General features: G+C 48.4%; 1 long non-coding RNA gene across 2 annotated transcripts; it reads right to left on the bottom strand.

The window, feature by feature from the left end:
- Positions 1 to 469: 469 nt before the first annotated feature.
- On the bottom strand, positions 470 to 17,166 carry LOC147913265 (uncharacterized). 2 transcript variants are annotated; one of them, XR_015549000.1, is made up of 3 exons: positions 10,859 to 17,166; positions 6,619 to 6,773; positions 470 to 5,591 (listed from the first exon to the last, which is right to left on the bottom strand). It is a non-coding gene; the product is annotated as an uncharacterized LOC147913265 (long non-coding RNA). The 2 variants fall into 2 exon arrangements; XR_015548999.1 differs by having other exon boundaries at positions 10,847 to 17,165.
- Between the last annotated feature and the right edge of the window lie 3,677 nt (positions 17,167 to 20,843).

The following is a 20,843-nucleotide window of genomic DNA, read 5'->3' as shown; positions in this document are numbered from 1 at the left end:
CCTGAGCTGGCCTGGGCTCAAGGCCACATCCCCAGACCTTGTCCTGAGATCCCCTCACCCCATCCTGGGACATTGCATCTACCTTCTTTGGTCCCCACAGTTTGTTACCTCTTGGTACCCCTCTGCCCTGCACACACGCAGACCACAGAGAGTGTAGCTCTCCAGTCTGTGCCTGGCCTACCCGGCTGTATCCCCAAGCACAGTGACTTGGGACCTCACCACATCATCTGGACTCGAGCTGCACCTCTGCCCGTTCTGCTTTCCCTGCACCCCACAGCTGGCACTGCCTGGCCCCACTCTGAGGCCATTGACAACACAGGCCGCCCTGGACCCGCCATGCTAGGATTGTTCCTGAAGCCAAAACAATAGACAATTCCATCTGCAGCCTGGTGACCCCGTCTAGTCCCTCGGCAGCTCCCACCACGCTCCACGCCCCAGCCCGGCCACTCTTCTCCACCTTCTCCACCTGGATGCACCCTTCACTGGACTGCCTCTGAGCCTTTGATTGCGCACGTCTGAGACGCTCTTTCTCCCCCTTTCATTCTGCCTTCACCTGTGAGCCTTAGCTCAAGAGCCACCTCTCAGGGGAAGCCTTCCCAGATTCCATGCTTCCAACCTAAGTCAGAACTGGGCCTCCTGCCCCAGCCCCTCCCAGCTCCACAGACCCTGGACTAGTCACCGTGTATGTACCATGTTAACTTCCAGCCTCGTTACACTGCATTTGAAAATGATGTATAACTTACGTAAAGTGCAGTTACAGCTCAATACATTTTTCCATGTTTATACATCTGTGTATGGGTTTGGGATACAGATGGGTAGGTTGAGGCACAAACTGGGAAGCAAGGAGACCCTGTGGGTATGTGTGTGTTGGGGGAGGCGTGGTTACCTAGGTAACTTAGAAGTTGGAAGCCAAAGAAAGTAGACACACGCCCAGCGTCCCGGCGTTGGGTTAGATCTCAGAATGAGCATGTTGATCAAGATCAAGATCCATGCACTTTTGCACAGGTGAGAGATCATGCTGAATGTGCAGCTTTAAAAATCTTGATAAATTAAGGGCTTCTTTATGCTCAGTTGAATTGATTGCTACCATTCACTTCTCCATCTCCTGTTGTCAAACATTTCCTATATCCACAATTATAAAGAACATTCTATGGACATCCTATAGATAATTCTTTAAGGGCATTCCTGGTTACTTTTTAGGGCAGAGTCCTATGAGTGGAGATGCTGGGCCAGAGGAGTAACCCTGTAGGACTCTTTACACATATGGCCAAAGAGCTGAAAGGGAAACTGTACTTGGGCTGCCATCATAAAACACCAGATGGGCGGCTTAAACAACACACATTTATTGTCTCACAGTTGCAGAGGCTGGAAGTAGCAGATCAAGATCAAGGTGCTGGAGGGTTGGATTCCTCTGAAGCCTCTCTCTTGGCCTGCAGACGGCCACCTCTTGCTTCCTCCTCACAAGGTCTCCCTCTGTGCCTGTGCACCAACCCTCCCAAGCCGTGTCTGTCTTAATTTCCTCTTCTTATAAGGACACCAGTCAGATTGGATTAAGTTCACCCTAACAGCCTCATTTTACCGTAATTCCCTCTTTAAAGGCCCCATCTCCAAATACAGTCACATTCTGAGGTGCTGGGGGTTAGAGCTTCAACATATGAATTTTGGGCAAGACAGTTCAGCCTATAACTTCCTTAGAGGTTGGAAATGTCTCTTGGTGTCACCTGGGTTGGTGGCCACCCCCTTGGTTCTTTCCAAAGCTGAGATGTATTTCGGTGTGAAGACCTCTCTGTGTCTCTCAGCCTCGCTCATTTCCCTTTCTCCCCCATCTCTCATCCCATCACTGTCGACAGCTGCCAATCAATCTAAAGTAGAGATTCTCAACCTCCGATGCACACTGGAATTGCCTGAGAGCTGAAAAAACTATCCTGGTATCTGGGTCCAAACCCAGCAGACTCCAGTGTCATTGGTCGGGGGTGTGGCCTGGGCGTGGGGAATGTGAAAGCTCTTCAGGGGGCTCCAGTGTTTTGCCCAGGTGAGAACTCCAGATTCTGGCCTCCCTTCCTTGCCTTTGCAAAGCTAGAGATGGGGCACGGGGGCTGTTTAATTACCATCTTCCAAAGTTAATTAAAGCTCCATAGTCTAAAGCCTGTTTTTAACTCCCCCAAACAAGTTCATTGTAAAGCATGGTGGTAATTTGGCTCTTTTGTTAAAATTAAGTCCTTAAAGTAAAAATTAAAAGACAAAATGGGAAACCACTGGGCATGGAAAATCCACCCTGGGTTTAATGGAGTCTCCTAAGTCGGGACGGGAGTGAGACTCCTGCAGCTCACCGCGGGTGGGGCCCGCCGTACAGTGTGGCCCTTGGGGCTTGCATTGTGTGTAAGCTTTTAAAAGAAGAGGATAAAAGCTCGTTTTTACGAGAGCCCTGCTTCTGTGGTGGGGTGATTAGGAAACTGTTGTGTTAAGTTTGGGTTCCTCCGAGTTCAGCGCCCCAACTCGCAATGTTTGAAACGAAACTTTAAAAGATGCTACCCACGGGTGAATCTCACAGACATGCTGAGCTAAAGAAGCCAGACACAACAGTGTTCAGATTGGATGATTCCATGTATATGAAGGCCAAGTACAGGTGAAACTCATCTGCAGTGACAGCAGCCAGAAAATGGTGGCCTCCGATGTGTGTGTGTGTGTTGGAGAGTCAGACTCTGAACACTCTTCTGAGGCCTTGGTGATGCAGAGACGGGGCGCATGGCTTCGCGCCTCTGGGGAAGATGTCTGTCACGCTGGCTCTCCTTCACAGGTGGCCCACACCCCATCAGCAGCAGCATGGAGTCCCGGCCCCAGCCCCCGGGCCCTGGCGCAGTCTGGCCTCTGCTTGCTCTCCCCGCTCCTCCTGTGCTGCTCCTCTGCCCTTAGCCCCACGCCAGCATGGATGCCACCTGCTCTGTCCCTCCTGTGCTTTGTGCGTGCTGTCCCTCCGACAGACAGGACCTCCCCAATCGTACTCACCTGGAATTTGCTCAACCTTCATAGCACGGCAGGGAAGTCACCCCTCTGCCTCCAGGGATGGCGTTAATTATGCCCTTCACTCATCTCTGTTTGTGTGTGTGTTTTTGCCACTAGGCTGGGTGAACTTTGGGGGCATACCATCTCTGTATGTGTAATGCTGGCACAGTGGTGGGTACCAAGTTGGGACATAAAGATGGTGTTTGTCACTGAATTGTGTTTGTTTAGGATGGGAAATGGAGAGCGGTAGACAAACGTCCTTCATGACAGCCATCCCTTAACTCACAACAATATTTGAAACAAGATGGAGAAATATGTGATTCAAATGACTCTTTGGGAAACACTCTACCTGGTGAATTGGGATCTGCAGGCACAGGTATAGACTGTTCCCAGCTCCAGGGCAGGAAACAGAATGGCTGTACAAGACAGAGGGACAACAACTTGACACTGGGGCGGGGCAGTGCTGGAGGAACGGAGGGGAGAGGCGGGGAGAGACAGAGAGAGTGGGTGGAGGGAACCGCGGGCACAGTCAGAAGCTGTGCTCTGTGTCATGTAACATCTCCCCAATGCCCCAAAATCTCCACTGAAGTTCCTGAAACTCATGAAATGTTTAATGGGAGTGTGTCTGTGTGTGTAACTGTGTGCATGTGTGAGTGTGCATGTGTGAAACACAAGTGTGTGCCTGAGTCAGTGTGTGAATATGTATAGTGTGTGAGCATGTGTATGTGTGTCAATATGTGTGTGTGTGGGCATGCGTGAATGTATATGTGGGTGAATGTGTGTGTGTGTGTGTGTGGACTGAGAAAGGTTCTGTGCTTCCCGCCTGGACTGTCTCAGGAGTGAGGCCGCGGCAGCGTGAGGAAGTCAGCCTGGCATTTCTCACGGAAGGCACAGACCACAGGGTCGGAGCCAAATCTGTGAGGGGCCAGTGGCCCCCAGCTAAGGTCTGAGTCACACATGTATTGAGCACCCCCAGGGATGGTCACCAGTCTCATGAGGAGGGTCAATCTTGGTTGCCAGGCAGTGCCTACCTGGAACCCTGTGTTGAGGAGGGAAGCCTTCTGAGCCCCAAGGAAAAGGTAATCATGACTGATTAGCAACGTCTGCCCTGGGCTCTGACTGGGACAGTAGCAGCATGCATGCCAGGTGTTTGCTTCCTGGCCTCTAATGGGTCAAAACAAAGCACCTGGCTTTTGGGATACAAAGATGAACCCAACACCGTACCTGCCCTTGAGGGGCTCCCAGTCTACTGCGGGAGGCTGAGAGTGTAAACAGACAATTGGAAACCAGCAGATCCGGGCTAGGATGAGGAAGTACACGGAGCTTGGGAGGCACAGCTGAGAGAGACACAGATGGGGCCTGGAGCAGAAGGGAAGGTTTCCCCGCGGAAATTCTGACCAGGCTGACAGGGTTGGGGGGAAGCAAAGGAAGGAGGGCATTTCCCGCAGGAGACACAGGATGAGCAGATTCTCACAGCAGTGAAAATGTGGGGGTGCCTGGGGTGGGGAATAAGAGGGGGAGTGGCAGGAGAGGAGAGGACAGGAAATCCAGGGCTGTCCCTCAGAGGGTCATCCCTAACGGGGTCACCTCAGCCAGGTACAAAGGAGGCCCGCTCTCAGCCCAGCAGACACCCTACAGATGGAGCTAGGGTGTCCCAGCACATCCCTTCCAGACTGAGGGAGGCCTTCCCTGCTCCTGGTCCCCTGAGCGCAGACCGTGGGAACCAGGCCCGTCCGATCCCCGAGTTGTGTGTGTTGTGAGCCGCTGCAGGTGCAGGACAGAAGGCCGCAGGTCATTTGCATGGGACGGAGAACAAATTCTCAGTTTCCCCCTCACAAATTGCAAATTTCACTTTCACAGCCCTTCTTTCTCCATCACAACCACACGGGTTTCTCCACAGCACCCCAGGAGTCTGTTGTCACAGAGACACCCCAGCTTTCCTCTGGGGGTTTCTGTCTCACAGCCTCCAGGGCTTGGAAAAGCTCAACCCCTAGCCACTGACGTCCCCAGCTTCACCCTCCTCCAAACCCTGCCCCCGTGCCCCATTCCCTGCTGGCGGAGAGAGTCCCACACCGGGAGGCAGGGGCCTGGGCGCCAGGCCTGGCTCTGCCCCTATCTCACTATGGGATATGAGGCTCTCTCAGGGTCTCAGTTTCCCCACATGTACCATAGAGGGTTATGGGCTTGATAACTTCTGAAGGTCCCCCGAGTTGTAGAATGACAACTTTCAGGTCTTGACAGTTTCTTTGTTGAGGGAACCCTGAAACAATATTTTACAGCAGGAGTTGGGACTTGTGTTGGCCCTGGATGATCTGGGAACTCGAGTCTTTCAGGTCTCTTCTTCCGCCTCTGGATCTGCCACTGCTCCCCACTTCTTTCCTTCCCAGCTTCCTCCCTGTCCAGGTCTGCTCCCTGGCTCCTCCTGATGACTCTGGGGAGGTGTTACTTCAGAGGTGCTCAGTTCACTGGGCTAAAAGGGCTCCTGGCTGGGAGGGAGGCCTCTTCTCCCTCTGGCCCCCATGCCACAGCCCAGCTCACGGCTATGCCCAGAGCTTCTTGCAAACAGCTGTCATCTGAGCAGAGGGTGCCTGGAGGGAACAATGCAGTCAAAACTCAATTTTTAAACACTAAACACATTTTCCACTCACTCCTAACCTGTTGAAATTTTCAGAGCAGCTGCTGACAAACTGTGGCAGAGGGAGACAGAGGGGGCCGAGGAGGGGTGCCCCAAGGCCTAGGCCTGGCTCTGCCTCTGACTTGAAGTGTGACCATGAGCAAGCCTTTTCACCGTTTTGGCCTCAGTTTCCTCATCTGTGAAATGGGGGTGAAGCAGGAGGGACAGAGTGGACTAGACAATCTTTTAGGCTCTGAGATCTGACATCGACCAGGACTTCAGGATTCCTGCCATGGCCGGAGTCTCCCCACACCTGGCAAGCTGGTGCTGCATGCATAAGCTGGCTTGCTGGTGGGAAGCAAAGGCTTGTGGAAAGATGAGGACCCCCTGGAGCACAGACAGGCAGGCCTCAGAGCCAGGTCTGTGGTGGGGAGGCAGGGAAATCCAGAATGACCCAGGAGGCCAGGGGTAACTGAGGCGATGAAACCAGAAAACTCCCCTGAGCAGCCAAGTGAAAGAGGGTTGCCATGCAAATCACCAGGAAGAGATGATTAACGGGTGTAGGCACAGAAGAGAGGCGGCTGGTGACCCATGACTCGTCCAGGATGATGGCGGATCCCCGGGGCCCCCCAGGCTCCGCTGGGGTGGGTGTGGAGGACGAGGTGGGGTGTGAAAGGAGGCTGGGGCAGAGGCTCCCCTCCCAGAAAGATTAACCAGGCGAGGCTGGCGGGGGAGAGGGGCGTGGAGGAAGGGTGAGAAAGGCCCGCAGATGGTTTCCATTTCAGGGAGGTTCCGTGTTCTGACCAACCTCTGACGCCTCACTTGGGGCTGGGGGAGGGGTGCGGAGAGGAGGAAGACACAGGGACTTTTCTGAGCAACATTTCTAGTATCTAGGGTTATCAGAAGTCATAGACCCTCCTGGGGAGGTGGGGAGGGCTTTCTCCTGGGTGGTCTCCCTTTCAGCAGACGCTTCAACCTCCTCCACAGCTCTGGTTGCTCACCTCCAGGGACCACGAGTCCACTGTGTCCCAGCGGCCAGTCTCACGGTTGGAAATTCCAGTCAGGAAGGGCTTCTGGCACCAAGTCAAAGTCTGCACCCCCAGCTGCATCAGTATTTGGTACAATATACCCCACAGGTGTTCGGCTTGACTGTGGTCTGTGGAGAATTTTATATAGGAAGCAGGAATAAATATAATACCAAGGTACAAAAGTTACCTGGCAGGCCTGGTGCCATGTACTAGGGGTTAGGATTTTGTCAAGTTTCTGCCTCAGTTTGCCATTCTCTGACCCAGTTTCCACATTTGAGATAAAGACCACTGTGGTGGTTAATTTTGTGTGTCCACTTGGTTAGGCTATGGCACCCAGTTGTTTGCTCAAACACTAGTCTAGATGTTGCTGGGAAGATATTTTATAGATGTGACTGACATCTACAACAAATCGACTTTAAGTAAAGGAGATTTCCCTCAATGTGGGTGGGCCTTATCCAATTAGTTGAAGGTCTTTTTTTTTTTTTTTTTTTATAAAGATTTTATTTATTCATTTTTTTCCCCCCAAAGCCCCAGTAGATAGTTGTATGTCATAGGTTCACATCCTTCTAGTTGCTGTACGTGGGACTCGGCCTCGGGTTGGACGGAGAAGTGGTGCCTTGGGGCGTGCCTGGGATCCGAACCCGGGCTGCCAGCATCAGAGCGCGCGCACTTAACCGCTAAGCCACGGAGCCGGCCCTAGTTGAAGGTCTTAAGGGCAAAAACTGAGGTTTCCTGAAGAAGAAGGAATTCAGCTTCAAAACGATAAGATAGAAACCCTGCCTGAGCTTTCAGTCTGCTGGCCTGCCCTACGGATTTGGGACTTGTCAGCCCCCACAATCGCGTGAGCTGAAATAAATCTTTCTATGTATACATATCCCATTGGTTTTGTTTCTCTGGAGAACCCTGAGACAACCACCTACCACTTCTCTGTGCAAAGGCCAATAAATGACACAATTCCTTAGAAGAAAAGCAATGTTTAAGAGGACTAAAATTATAAAAGTGCCAATTTGTGGAGTGCTGTGTTAATCTAAAACCCATCTCCAAGCCTGCGGATGGAGGCTATCCACGACGGACACACATCATCCCTCTTCCTACTCAGAATCCGTGGTGGCTCCCCATTGCCACCACTGCCATTGTATCGGCTCCTTTTTATGAGGCATTTCCATCTATCAGACACTATGCAAGTAATATATTTTGTTCATATATATTAGATACTTTAATTCTTGCAGTAGAGAGAGTATGAGCTTCATTTTACAGATGAGGAGAATGACACACAGAGGGCCACACTCCTTGGCCTGACACTCAGAGCCTTCAGTGATCTGGCTCCCATTTATCACCCTCCACTCCCCTGCATGTCATTCGCAGTCAAGGTAAACAGACTAGACTCTCTTACTTAAGTGTGCCCCAGGTTTGCCTACATCCAGGCTGTTGCCCAGACCTGGCTTTCTCCTGAAATGCATTTCCTCTTATCCTACATGTCACAGTCTTCCCTGCGCTCCAAGGGCCAATTCCAATGCCACCTCCGCTGTGGAGTTTTCCTGGGTCCCCACCACCACGGATACAGAGAGTGACCTCTTCCTGCACAGTCCCATATCTAGGCCTCTTTCCAATTTGAGTGACCACCATCTGTTTCAGGGCTTTTCTCTCCCACCGTCAAATGGAAGCTGTGGGCAGGAAACACGTCTGATGGATTGTGACAGCTGACAGCACTGCACCCACAGGGTTTCTTTCTGAAGCAGTGGCTTTTGATGAGAAAAACAATTAGTCCTCCTGGACTAAAGTTCTCTCAGGAAGTATGTGTGGTTGTTTTCTGAAAGATCAGGGTTGTTTCTGCTCCAGCATTATGTGAGTGGACTTTGTTTTCTTTGATCATATCTTCCGTTTGAATGAAAAACCTCACATTGATAATTTAGAAAGTTTACATCTTGTTTTGTCTGCCCGACGCTTGACAGAGCAACACTAGCAGCTCCGTAACTGCCCAAGCCTACAACGTGAGCCTCACATTCACCCTCTCCAGCCTTGAAGGCTCCTTCCCGAAGGAGCCACTGCTGACCTTCCCATTTGGAAGTGCAACCTTCCAGGCCAGTTGACTGGAATTTAGTTGTCTCTATTTTGGTAATATCATGTACAGAATGGTGTTGGGGACCAGTGAATTAAATTCATTTACTGAAGCCTAACTGTGTCAGGTCCCAAGCTGGGCCCTGGGAGAAAGGATAAAGAAGACATGGCTTTCATCTTTTTCTTCTATCAACAGATATCTGAGCGTCTACTCTACACCAGGAGCCATGCTCTTTGCAGCATTCAGCTTGCTTGCACAGCATCATCTTCTCCATGGCTACGAGCCCCATGAGGGCATAGATCATATCTGTCTGTCATCCCTGTGTCTCGGCTTCAGTGCAGTGCCTGGCACATGACAGCTATCCTATAAATACCTGTTGCAGAACTCAATAGGATTTACATCTGTCTCGCCCACTAGAGAGAAAACAAGAGCTCCTCAAGGATAGGGAGCCCTTGATGTCAGCACAGGACCTCGCTCAGCAGAGATGCTCAGGAAGTGTTTACTGAGTTGGCTGGATGGCCCTAGTTCAGTGGAGGGCCAGTGTGGGCCACACCTGACCAGAGCATGGGTTGGGATGTGAACTCTGGGTTCCTTATGGATTCCCATTTGCCTCTGCCATGGGAACTGTGGCTCTTGCTTTCTTGTGACCTCTTTTCCTTTCTTGTGACTTTGGAGATTGAACTTTGGAGATTAGTCATGTGAAAGCAAAAAACAGAGACCTGCCTCCATGTGGCTGCTGTAGAACAGCCAGTTCTAAGCACTTAAGGCTAACTGTGTGCTCAAAAAGGCACTGTGAGGGGAAATGACCCACACTGAAACTGGGTTTCCCATTCAAACAGTATCTAATGGAGGGATTATGTTCATTACCAAAGGATTATAATATCCGACATTTCCTAAAAATGACCACAATTGTGAGGTTTCGCCAACCATTGCGGCACATGTATATAAGGTTCCTATGCTGTGCACGAGCCATGTCTAAGTGGTTGGTTGGTGAGGCATGAATGAGGGACTGGCTGTGGAGCCACGAGGAATCAGCTGGAAGACTCTCCTGGGAGAGGGGCTGGGCCCGCTGTGAGCAGCTGAGAAGATGGATGGAGAAGGAGAATGCACAGAACAAGAAGGCTCTCAGAGGCTGGGTCCTGGGAAGACAGTCAGGGTGATGGTTACTGCAAGCGCCACACTTGCTAAGCTGGATACAACCGGCAGAGCCGGGCAGGGTGGGGCTTGGGGAGCTACTGTTTGACTGAGCGCTGCCCACAGGGAGGCAGTGCTGCGCACTGGTCATCAAGAACGGTTCTGATTAAGCCAAGGGCTACCAATGACCATTAGACCACAGAATACCAGAGCAGGGAGTACTGAGAACTCATCCAGGCTGATGCCACTGCTTCATTTTATAATGGGGGATTCGAGGCCCAGAGAGGTCACACGTCACCCGAGGTCAAATGGCATGCTTCCTTTTTTCTTTTTTTTTTTTTGAGGAAGATTCTCCCTGAGCTAACATCTGTGCCCATCTTCCTCTATTTTGTATGTGGGTCGCCGCCACAGCATGGCTGACGAGCGGTGTAGGTCCATGCCCAGAATCCGAACCAGTGAACCCAAGCTGCTGAAACGGAGCACGCTGAACTTAACCACTATGCCACAGGGCCGGCCCCGGCACGTTTCCTTGTGATGGCATCTGATTAGCCATGTGTCTACACTGGTTTGTCTTGTGTAAGAGGCTGAGTTATGTTTGGTAGACATACTTAAGGGGCATATGTGGAAATTTATAAGGACTACTCACTAGCGTGTACAGAACTGAATTCTTTTATATGAAAAGTAAAGCAGATAAGTTAGAGGGAAGGAAGCAACAGTCTGGTTTTCCCACAGGAAATCGTTCCCTTGCACGTATACCACCTTCTCCCCTCACTTGGCAGCCACAGGGCATTTCCAGAGGGGACCACTCCTCATGTGAATAGGAGATAACGGGACTGCTGGTCTCTGAGCCACCCTGGGTCCCCAGTACCACTCCAGGGGTCCCCAGAGACCTCTGCTTTCCCCTTCCCATTGGTGGTCCTCCCATAACTCCCCTCTCCCCTTATTCTTGGAAAAAGCTTCTCCTTCAAGAGGGAGGCACTGAGGATACCATTTCCTCACCTTGCTCACCTGTCTGCATACCTGCCTTCACGTCCTTTCGCGCATCCCTCTGGGTCCATCCTTCCCGCCTCCTCGAGAATGCCATCAGTTGAGTTTTCTTCAGTGCTCTAACATCCTCTTCCCTTTCAGCACCTTCTCGTCGACGGCAACCCGACTCCAGCCAGAGTCCTCTGTCCTGTCAACCTTTCATAGCCAAGGGCTTAAAAAGAGACACACTTTCCTTCCTCTTTCCTGTTCAGAAAGAGACCTAGTTCTCTCCTCTTCCCAGCAGCCCCTTTCCTCCTCATGGCGCTGTAGTCTGCCTTCCTGGCTCACCACTATCCTGGAACTCCTTTGGTAAAGGTCTCCAAGGAGCTCCATGCCCCCAAATCTGACAGATGCTTTTCAGTTCATACGTTTATTTGCCCAACACGTATTGCACAAAAGAATTGAGGTGTAAGGATATATGCAAGATGAGAAATTATGAATAATTAAAATTGTCTTGAGGAAAGTATAAATCAGAATGGAAATTCAGAGACAGAAAAATAGATGAAATACTACATCAGCCAATAAAAGCTCAGGGAATAAAAACAAAGTGCAACTTGGTAGAAGCAATTCTCCTTACAGTTCTTGGGGTGTGTAGTGGGTTGGATAGTGTTCCCCAAAAAGATATACCAAAGTCTTAATCCCCAGTACCCGTGAATGTGAATACATTTGGAAGTAGGGTCTTTGCAGATATAATTAAGGATCTTGGGATGAGATCCTCCTGGATTTAGGGTGGGCCCTAAAGCCAAGACACACAGAGACACAGAGGAGACGATGAGGCAGAGATTGGAGTCATGCGTCTACAAGCCAAAAATGCCAAGCACTGCCAAAGCCACCAGAATCTAGGAGAGAGTCATGGAACGGATTCTCCCTCTGAGCATCAAGAAGGAACTAACTCTGCTGACATCTTAATTTTGCACTTCTGGCCTCCAGAAATGTGAGAGAACAAATTTCTGTTGTTTTAAGCCATCTAGTTTGTGGTGATTTGTTACCATAGCCCTAGGAAACGTACATGGGGGGCATCCTTGCTGTTCCCTATCTCCATGCCTTTACAGACATGGTCCCTTCTCCTTGAAGAGCTCTTCCCCTTCTGTTAACCTGGAAAATTTTATTCTGTTAGGAAGACCCATCGGAAGTCCTGGGCAGGAAAGGTCCTGCCCAGCCCGCTTGGACTCCTTCCGGCAGGACAATCCATATGGATCCCTGTATTCCTCAGCTGTATGACAAAGTCTTCATTTTCATGTTTATCTCCTCAATTGCTTGTTAGCCCCTAAGGCTTGAGATTTCTCTTAATAATGTCAACCTTAAGCAAGAATACTACCCAGCACAAAATGACCCATGGCAAATATTTGTTAACTGAGAAGGCAACAGGAATACCGAAGGGGGAAGGACTGATGCTGTCTGGGGTGGTCATAAAGTGGAACAGGATATTTCGGGCAGAGGCAAGAGCATACGAGGGACTAGTCATTCATGCAAAGGGATTGGAAGGGTGAAGGAGACAGAGGAGAAAGAGGAGGGAAGAATTGCAGAAGATGAGGCTGCCAAAGCTTTGCACGCCACACGCCAGGCCAGGAAGTCAGACGTCAGCCTGCGGGCCACAGCTCCCCCGACGCTGGCGCATTGATCATGATAAATAAATGGCAAGCATTGGAGCATATGAGGAAGCCATTTGGGGTAAAACTAATATAGCCTGAGTTTGTTTTTCCAACAGGGCCTGTTACCTTCAAACGCGCATTGTGTATCTGCTTTGTTATGTCCCAAAGAGAAGAGTAAATGCCCTTAAGATAAGGATGCAACCTCCCCCACAGTGGCATTTCCTTAAGGATAAGCATTTCTCCCTAGGCTAGGATTTGATTGCTGCGCTCATCCTGTGACCACCCAGCTCCAGACAACAGACCTGATACCAGCCACAGCCATTGAGACAGCAGACCTGCTCCCCGCTGTGTCCATCAATAGCTATTCTGGCAGGGCAATCTGGCAGGGCGATCTCGTGGCTATTGTAAAAGAAACATTGCAATCCTACGTGATACATGCTCTTTGACAGTATATAACCGCTCTGTACACCCCATTTCTTTGGTGCCCTTCCTTCCTTGGGGAAGGCAGGCCCTGGGCTATGGTTCTCAAAAGTCTGCTCATAATAAACTCACCTCAATTTTGATTTATAGATTGATTATGGATTATTTACGTTGACAACCAGCACGCTCCTCTGGGACATTTCCTCCTGCCCAGGCCTGAGAGGCCAGCTGCCGCCCTCCCCCAGTCCCCTAGAGCTGGGCACTCGCCTGTGATGGCTCTTCTTGGCCCCACACGGGCAAAGCAGGAACACAGCTGAGGATGCCTGTGGACTACCAATCCTGGCCTCGCCTAGTTTTTTCAGAATATTCACAATTCAGTGAAAAAACATCGTTTCCAGTAGATTATGAAGGAAACTAGACTTTCTTTTTGACTTGTGTATACACCTGTGAAACCATCACCACAATCATTTACCACCCCTGTTTCATTGTGCCCCTCTGTAATCACTGCTTCCTGCTCCTCCTACCCATGCCCACCCCCAGGCCAACGCAGATCTGCTTTCTGTCACCATGGATCAATTCGCATTTTTTGTAGTATTCCACCGTGAATTTTATCTTATTGGGTGCTGCATATTCTTGTATTCCTATAAATATACTTGAGGTTTGTTCTTGGAATTGGTTATTTGGAAAGTTTGATTCTTTCAGGTCTTGCTTGTAAGCCAAATAGGCAGGACCAGAGGAGTTTAGACCAGGGCTAATTTTCCCCATTACCAAGTCAAACACTCTTGTGAGTACTCTGGTCAATGCTGCATGAACCATGAGGCTTTCCACTCCGACTGGTGAGAACACAGACTACTCTTGGCCCTGAGTGAGCTCCAGAAAGAGTTCCCTCTCATCCTCCCAGGTGGTTCCCTCACACATATGCGCTGACCGGTCTCAGCTGAAGACTAGACGGGGACCCTCTGCAGTAGATCTCAGGGCACCCACTCTCTGCAGTCTCTCCTCTCTGGCAATGTGACCTGCAAACTCTAGTCACTTTGACTTTTCTGGGCTCACAGCTCTGTTTCCTCAACTCAGAGAGACTGTGAAGCTATTTCTGGGTTTCTCCTCCTTGCTCCACAATTGGGAAACTCCGCAAGCGGTCAGCTGGGGCAATCGGAGGGCACCCCTCACTTGTCTGTCATCTTTTTTTTTTGCGAGGAAGATCAGCCCTGAGCTAACATCCATGCTAATCCTCCTCTTTTTGCTTAGGAAGACCGGCTCTGAGCTAACATCTGTTGCCAATCCTCCTCCTTTTTTTCCCCAAAGCCCCAGTAGATAGTTGCATGTCATAGTTGCACATCCTTCTAGTTGCTGTATGTGGGACGCGGCCTCAGCATGGTGAGAGAAGCGGTGCGTTGGTGCGCGCCCGGGATCCGAACCCGGGCCGCCAGTGGCGGAGCGTGCGCACTTAACTGCCAAGCCACGGGGCGGGCCCCCTGTCATCTTTCAAAGTTCATTGTCCTTCCTTGTCTGATGTTCAACGTCTTGAAAACTGCTTCATATTTGTTTTTAAATTTTTTTCCTTTTTTTTTGGTGAGGAAGATTAGCCCTGAGCTAACATCTGTTGCCAATCCTCCTCTTTTTGCTGAGGAAGATGGGCCCTGGGCTACCATCTGTGCCCATCTTCCTCCACTTTATACGTGGGATGCCTGCCACAGCATGGCTTGATAAGCAGTGCATAGGTCCGCACCCGGGATCCAAAGCTGCAAACCCCGGGCCGCCGAAGCGGAGCGTGCGCACTTAACCACAACGCCACTGGGCTGGCCCCACTTCCTCTTTTTTTGCTTGAGGAAGACTAGCCCTGAGCTAACATCTATGCCAATCTTCTCTATTTTGTATGTGGGTCACCGCCACAGCACGGCTGACAAGTGACGTAGGTCTGCACCAGGGATCCGAACCCGCAAACCCAGGTGCCTAAGCAGAGTGTGTGGAACTTTAACCACTACACGACAGGGCTGGCCCTTGCTTCATATTTTTTTTACATTGTTTCAGGACGGAGGGTAAATCTGGTCCCTGTTACTCCAATCTTGGCTGGAAGTAGAAATTCCTAAAACTACTTTTGATAATGATGATGATAAACACCACTGTAATAAATTTGATATCTGGGCTCTTTCATGTTGCACTGTCATATATGGGTCCCACAAGCTGATAGACTCTTATTGAGAAAATGGTTACACATAGTACATCAAAATGAAGTTGTACTTTATGCATTCAAAGATAATTAAAAAAATAATTTGGTGTATTCTTTTGCGGGAAGGACTGTTCTGAGATGATGGCTGTAGCCGACGATGTTCGTGTTTCATTGGTATCACTGTGTCTCTATTGGGGGCTACCCAAAGCCACTCTCCCTGGGTGCAGAGAGAGCCAAAGTTGACTGGGAAAGGCTCCTAGGGGCAGCTCTTAAACAATGACTGACTTGAAACAAAACATGATATATATACACATACTCCTTTGCCTCTGATCAGGGCAACTCTGAGGTGTGGCCTGCACTGTCTCCAGCGCCCCCTTGGGAGTCTGAAAGCTACCCTCTGTGGGACTGGACTTGTTAAGGCATCCAGCTTGGATTCCTTCTCTTCTCTTCCCTGTCTCACTTCCCCACTCCCTTACTGGGTTTTATTGGAAGCACTTTCCTAGTAAACCACTTTAAGAAGTGATTTATTTCATAATTGTTAGAATGAGTAGGTACAATATCGACTGTATACACTAAATACACCAGAAACGGGACTGGCCTGGTGGCATAGCGGTTAAGTTCATGTGCTCTGCTTCGGTGGTGCAGGGTTCGCTGGTTCAGATCCCAGGTGTGGACCTACACACTGCTCATCAAGCCATGCTGTGGCGGTGTCTCACAAAATAGAGGAAGATAGGCACAGATGTTAGCTTAGCAACAATTTTCCTCAAGCAAAAAGAGGAAGAGTGGCAACACGTTAGCTCAGGGCCAATCCTCCTCAACAATAAATAAGCAAATAAATACACCAGAAACTGAACTTGTTCTCTCTGCTTAGAGTGCCTGGGGAACAGCCTCATCACCTGAAGTGATTCTTTGCATGGCACACATAATAAATTGTCTTCCAATGGCTGCTCCTTCTTTGAAATGTTAAGCCCAAAACTTAAGGGCCTGGGCTGGACTTGGTCCTTGTGTGATGGCTCCTACAACCTAATGACATTCTTAATGAATCAAATGTCCCACGAGATAGTCTCCAACCCACTCCCCCACCTTTGTTCTCACGCCAGGGTTCCGTATTTATCTCCACAGAGCTGACATCCAGCCTGGCCTCCAGCATTTGCATCCATGCTTCCTGGTCATCCTAGCCAGTAATTCCCCTCAGCTGGCTGAGTCTCCAGTGGCCCTTTCCCTCCACAAAGGAGTCCAAACAGTCTGTAGATCTTCATGCCGTGGAACTGGTGGTCCATATTTCAGATGAACAGGACATGTCCCACCAAACTCTCAAACACCAGCACAGTGTGATGAAAGTCTAAGCCTTGCAAGATAAGACTGCATCCTTTTGGGTGTGGAAGACAACCTGAACCCCCACTCCTAGTGAGAATTCCTTTTGAGAAAGGGTTAGGGTTTCTCAACCTCAGCACTGCTGAGAATGGAAACATTTATTTTTTTCTCCCTTCCTGATCCCTCCAGAATTTGAAAAGTCTTAGTAAGTGAATGTTCTTATTTCATGGCAATATAGTTATTTGCATAAGTTCAATAAGAATCTGTTCTCCTTATAGCAGGACACAATTGGAAACATTGGTTATATTATCAAAGCTTTGACTGAAATATCGTATTTAAAAAGCATATACAGGCTCGGATATGACCAGATAGCTTTTGAGGAATGAACCAGATAGCTTTTGAGGAATGAAGATTAGACTTCATGAAATAAAGCCACCTAGAAATACTGGCCTGGTACCTTGTTTACAACATTCCAAAACAGCAACTTTATGGATAAGTAAGGAAGGTCACTTACCTGGCAGGTGCCTGGAACCTCACTATTTTGGGGAACCTCAAAAGAAGAGAGGAATTCACCCAAATCTGTAGGTATTAACAGGCAAATCTGATGACAAGTCCTTGGTTTGGCCAAGGACTTTCCTGGCCTCGAGCGGCCTTTAAAGTTTGATCTGAGACTCCTTATGAAGAGTTCCAGCACAGCAGATTTAAAAGAGCCTATATGGGGCTGGCCCCATGGCTTAGTGGTTAAGTGTGCACGCTCAGCTACTGGCGGCCGGGGTTCGGATCCCGGGCGCGCACCAACGCACTGCTTTTCCGGCCATGCTGAGGCTGCGTCCCACATACAGCAACTAGAAGGATGTGCAGCTATGACATACAACTATCTACTGGGGCTTGGGGGGAAAAAAGAAAAAAGGAGGAGGATTGGCAGTGAATGTTAGCTCAGAGCCGGTCTTCCTCAGCAAAAAGAGGATTAGCATGAATGTTAGCTCAGGGCTGATCTTCCTCACACACACGTACACAAAAAAGAGACTATATGATCAATTGCTATTCTTGCTGTACTTATGTAAATAATTGGGCCAAGTTTATTAAAACTAGACTTATTTTACCAACCAATGAGTCTTAATTTGGCTATCTTTGGTAAAAACGGGGGTGATTTTAGAGAAAAAACTATGTTTCAACAGAAACTATAATACATATTTATGGATGTTGAATTCCAGTTCCATTAATTGTCTTTGAGGTTTTTGTTTTCTTTTTTTTTTTTTTGTGAGGTTAGAGATCAGCCCTGTGCTAACATCTGCCAATCCTCCTCTTTTTCTGCTGAAGAAGACTGGCCCTGGGCTCACATCTGTGCCCATCTTCCTCCACTTTATATGGATGCCGCCATAGCATGGCTTGCCAAGCAGTGCATCAGTGCGCGCCGGGATCCGAACCGGCGAACCCCAGGCTGCCGCAGTGGAGCGCACGCACTTAACCGCTTGCACCACTGGGCCGGACCCCGAGGTTTTTGTTTTCTATCTGTAAACTGGACTGGATCCTGAATTCTAGTTTCCTCAAATATCTGGTATGGATCTCCAAATTAATGTTTTGAATATTTTTCTTTCCTGTCCTTTTCATTTGGAATCATTGAGAACTAAAACCATCATTTTTCCTGAAGGCCTGCAAACTCAAGCTGGACAACTTGTCATAAACCTAAGCGAGGACACCATGAGAGTGCACGTTTGGACACTCTTCATGCCCGTTGCTGTGTAAGCCACTTAAAAGGTTTACCTGAATGCCTGATGACATCATTGGAGACATTTTAATCTGCAGGGGATGCTTCAACCCTTACATCTAGAGATCTTCTTAACTGGCCATCCTCTGAGTTCAGAAATTGGTTTATAATTTGCTCCAATAATTAACCTTGTTTTTGTTTCTCTAGAAATGCTTCTTATTAAATATCTGGTTACTTGCTTACATAATGTAGGCCTAACTTTGGGAGACCCTATGTTCTAGAAATGATCCAAAAGACCTGGAGGGAACTTAAACTAAGGAACTAGGCACTGTCGGATGTGTCATCTTTGTCATGAAGACTGGTCCTCCTGAAATCCTGGACTTCATCCCTGCTGGATAGGACCATACAAGAAACACCATGGGGAATACGAACTATGCCATAGAAAAACATCACAAGTGGAATCACCCAAACCTTGGGTGACTTCATACTCTTGACACTGACTTCTCTGAATGGTCAAGTGAATCCCTAACACACTGCAAGTTGCTGTTCAGAAAACGGTCTTCTAAAGATAAGTAATAAATCACTCCCAGGTTCTTATGTTATTTGTTGGACTATAGACAGCAGGCAACTTGCCTACATCAGATTTCACTTGGGGTTCTAGACACTAACCTTGATTGGTTTACAGGACTCTTTTCCTAGATTCCCCAAGGACTGAGGTCCATTATGGAGGGGATACTAAAATTTGGGCTATTTTACTAATATGTGTAGTAAATGTAAACTTAAGTGTTCTTCCAAAGCCATTAATCAGAGTACTAAAATATTAGTCATGCAAAGCATATCTTGCTCTCCCCACCTGGTACCCCAAAATATTTAAAAATAAAGGTAAAATAGTTTCGTTTCTCTGATCCTGATCTTCACTGTTTTACAGCAGGAAGTAGCTAGAGTGGTCTTTGCCCCTATTCCCCAAGATTGAGGAATGATCATAAGACAGTAGGGATTGAAACAGAGCAAAAAGAGGTTAAAAAAATCCTTCCTGGGCTACAAGAAGAGAGCAAAAACTTTGAGATAAGCTTTGCTAACTGCAGCTGTGCATATTCAGCATAATCAACTGTTGTTTAAAATTAACCAGGTCTTTCTGTCTGTCCTTAGTATATGAGTGAGCTGTTTTTCCCAGGAAATCAAGATTCAGCCTCACAAGGCCAAACGAAGGCTGAAGATGAAAACCAACCAGAAAAGTCCAGACAATCAAAGGAAAGAGATTCAGTCTTCAAGGTCAAATGCAAGCTGGTGGGAAAGTGCCAGCCAGCATGTCCACATGCTCCCCCTCCCTTACCTAAAACCCCAGCACATGCTCTCCCTCACCACTTTTAAAACCCCTTGCCTCTCATCTTTCGGGGAGATGGGACAAATTTGAGAGTTCTCGTCTCCCAGCTGACGTCACCCAAAATAAAAACTCTTGCCCCTCTTGTGTGGTGGGTAAAAAACTTGGCTATGTATCTGGTAACATAGATATATATTTGATTGGAAAGAAAGATTTTCATGATTAGGTGAAAAAAAAGGTTACAAAAAATTTATCTATGTACAGAAAAAAATCTGGAAGGATAGACACTAAGAATTTAACCATATTTTTGGGTAGAAAAATCAGGTATGATTTAAAACTTTATTTCCCTTTAAAATGAATAGGTACTCCTTGTATAACATAAAAATAAAGAGTGATAATAGGCACTGTTAATAGCATGGTTCTGAAATAACAGGCACTACGAATAGCACGGTCCACGAAAGCAAGGCTTTCCACAGAGAATGGGAGCTAGTTTCTCTCCGCTCTATTCTAAGAATGCCAAACGTGAGCCAAGCTAGAATCCAGGAAAGGAGCCACTCAAGCTGCTTCTGATCAAAGTGGGGCCAGAAGCAAAAGATGTTGAGAGTCTCCTCAATCCTAGCAACTATAGGGATCCTTATTGTTTGGGACATCTGCTTTTCTTCTCTTAATCCTATTTATCCATTTAAAATCTTACTTGATTGTCAAATCTCTCTAGATTTTAAACTCCCCCTTCTTGTATGGAAAGTTGGTGTGTGAGCTGACTGACTGCCTGACTTAACTGAACACTTGGTGTAAGAGCCAGGCGCCAGGGCCAACGAAGGGGAAATGCAGCAGAGGCTCCTGTGTTTCCGCTGGTTCCTTACCATCCTAATGCCCACAAGTCAAGAAGCTCAGCTGCCTTTCCTATCTGCATACAAATGGACTTGAAGGGTACATTATGCCCAGAACAAAATGTTTGTCTAACGAAGAAATACAATTTGGGAGGAAATATAAGATAATGTGCAGAAACAAGCAGAAAAAGAGCTTCCTTTCTTCCCTCCTCCATATAATCTTCCATGTATGAAAGACCCTAAAGAACAGCAATCCCATTTCTGCTCTGAAAGCAGATGCCCTCGGATCTGAAGGAACACTAGTCACACCACATCGATAATAAGCCACGCGTGTCCCAGGTCCTACTGAGGAATAATGCCAATCATCTCAAGGCTCACCACACTATCAAGCTGTTTTTCATGGCTGTCACTTTTAGCAGCGTCTTAAAAGACTCCAGTCACTTACCTTAGGGTCAAAACAATCCCAGCCGACGTTAGGAAGCCACGCACCAACACACAAGGAACCCTGACATTTGGCTGAAAGCTGGGCAGCGGCAGGGAAGGTGTAGACTCAAGACTGGACCTACAATTTACATTCAAACTGATTTGGGAGGAGAGACTCTCCCTGCCCCAAAGATAAGAGAG

This window comes from Ceratotherium simum, chromosome 29 (assembly GCF_057802395.1).
Source record: "Ceratotherium simum simum isolate JZ-2026a chromosome 29, ASM5780239v1, whole genome shotgun sequence".
NCBI classification, from domain to species: Eukaryota; Metazoa; Chordata; class Mammalia; order Perissodactyla; family Rhinocerotidae; genus Ceratotherium; species Ceratotherium simum.
Note: the sequence above shows the minus strand (reverse complement) of the source record. Positions and strands in the feature narration are given on the sequence as shown.